General features: G+C 33.7%; 1 pseudogene; it reads left to right on the forward strand.

The window, feature by feature from the left end:
* The first annotated feature begins 386 nt into the window (after positions 1–386).
* On the forward strand, positions 387–1,465 carry LOC132281601 (putative UPF0481 protein At3g02645; annotated as a pseudogene).
* The last annotated feature ends 1,054 nt before the right edge of the window (positions 1,466–2,519 follow it).

Below are 2,519 nucleotides of genomic sequence, written 5' to 3' on the forward strand. Positions count from 1 at the left end.
GTCTTGCACCAAAGCAAAGCTTACTTCAATTAACTTAAGAAGGACCTCGGATCTGTCTTTTATTTCCATAGAGTAAGACCTCTATAACCTTTTCCTACAGGCCTGTTCTACCTCCCATTCTTAATGCTGGTTGCTAACGTGAGGTATAAAATGTTATTGCTATCACTTGTCTGTCTTGGTGGTGTATCCGTCAAGGGTGTATGTTACTAATTGTCAATTGTCCATTTTGTATGTTGCTGCTATTGAACTTGTGTTCACTAACCTATGTGTTGCTGGTTGTAGTTATTAGTTATGTTGTTTCTTGTTTTCGTCCCTACTATAATTGGGGCTTCTTGTACAATTCTCCATTATTTATACACAAGCTTACCTTTTAACCAAAAAAAAAGATGCTAGAATTCCAATTCTCACCATTGGAATTAGTAGTTGATTTGTTACATTCCATTTTAATGGGATTGTGCAAGGAGGTTTCTCCCTTTAAGATGGTAAAAGTATTACCAAATCTTCAAGTCTCCAAGTATGCTAACATGTTAGACTTTTTGTACTATGTGATAGTGACCAATTGGGAAGATATTCATCAATCATCCTAAGTAACTGATCAAGTTGATCAGGATCAAATGAAGTCAAGGAAGGCGAAGAACAATCCTCTACCAATTCAAGCTATGTTAAACAACTCCTTGTTATGATTTAGGAGGTCCTTTCAAAATATAACAAAGGACCATTTCTAGAGATACAAAAATTGCCTTGGGGTATCATCTCAAACTTTCCACCATTTAGATTGTTGAAATAAAAGATTGAATTGTCATTCTTCTCCCAAGATATAGAACAAGGCGAGCCCCAAAATGAGAATAATTCTAACTCAAATAGTACTAACCCCGACAAACCTCCCATGATTGTGGAAATCAAAATCCCTTCCGTCACCGATCTCTCCAAAGCCGGTGTCCATTTTTTACCCACTGAGGGTGGCATCTCAAACATTAGTTTCGATGTTAGAAAAAATACATTATACCTCCTTCCGATCAGCTTAGATGTGAACACAGAGGTCATCTTGAGAAACTTAGTAGCATATGAAGTATGCAATGCATCAGGGCCATTGGTTTTCACTCGTTACACTGAATTAATGAATGGGATTATTGATGATGAAGAGGATGCAAAGATGCTCAGAGAAAAAGGGATTATTTTGAACCATTTGAAGAGTGATGGAGAAGTAGCTAATCTGTGGAATGGGATGAGCAAGTCTATTAGGTTAACCAAAGTACCCATCTTTGATAAAGTGATCCAAGACGTTAACAAGTACTATAATGGAAGGTGGAATATCAAAGTTGGAAAATTCATGAAGACTTATGTTTTTGGCTCATGGCAGTTTCTCACATTTCTAGCAACTATTTTTCTCTTGTTGTTGAAGAGTTTACAAGCATTTTGCTCTGTCTACACTTGTGCTCGCATACTGAAGGTCAAAACCAGTTAGTGATATTATGTAATTTGCATGGTTATCAAAATCGCGATTCGAAGTCGTAGAATCGTGCGATTCTACGACTCAGAACTCAAAATTGAGTCAAATCGCAGCAAAATCGCTCAATTGGTAGAATCGGGGGTAGAATCGTTTGTAGAATCATAAAATTGTACGATTCTACACGATTCTATCGATTTTACCAAAATGGGTGTTTTGGGTGGGTCTTTATAGTATTTAGTTTTTGGGCCTTTAGTTGTTCAACTTGTTTGGGCCAGGCTTGGCCCAAATATTGTATAGAAAGTTATAAATGATAAAAAAACAAAACCCTAATTGTTATTAGTCTATTACACTATTGACTCTATTATAGAAATTTAGAAACGGGAAGTCACAGAGGAGGAGGTGGCAGTGCAGAGGCTCAGAGAAAGCAGATCGGATCCACAGTTATTTTAATACAATATGTTATTTTATTACTTTTCCTTTTTTAGCTAAGCATCTTTCTTCACTAAAAAATAGCAAGAAAAAAGTGTTTTTTTTTTTCAATATATAAAATTGCTTCTTATCACTACCTTATTTTATTTTGTTCTACATTTTTTTTTTCCCTTTTTCCTTTTCTTTTATTACTTAGGTCTCAACTCTAAAGTGCCATAGGTCACCTATTGCTTATATATATATAAAAATATATAGATAATACACTAATATGCAAAAAATTAACTGAAGTTACTAATTCATTCTATTCAACTTCAAATCGGATTCCATTTGCAACACATCCGCTCAAAGTTTGAGGAAAAGAATAATAGATTCACTTTGACAAATAGATCTATCTAATGAATATTATGACTCATAATTAAAATTTAATTTAATTAAAGCTTGGAGTTCAAGAATGATTTATGGAATGAAATTATTGCATATGTGCTATCAATTATTTAATTGCCATTGAAAAGTAGCCAATGCAGTCCCAATTCAACCTTTTTCTTTTTTTTTTTTCTTTTTTTTTTATTTTTTATTTTTTTTTTATCTATATGTTTTTTGCTCCCCTAATAATAAAATGCTTCATAATAGAAATGTGAAT

Source organism: Cornus florida, unplaced genomic scaffold (genome assembly GCF_030987335.1).
Source record: "Cornus florida cultivar Cherokee Brave unplaced genomic scaffold, ASM3098733v1 CherokeeBrave_3.0.0_Hap2_Chr11, whole genome shotgun sequence".
NCBI classification, from domain to species: domain Eukaryota; kingdom Viridiplantae; phylum Streptophyta; class Magnoliopsida; order Cornales; family Cornaceae; genus Cornus; species Cornus florida.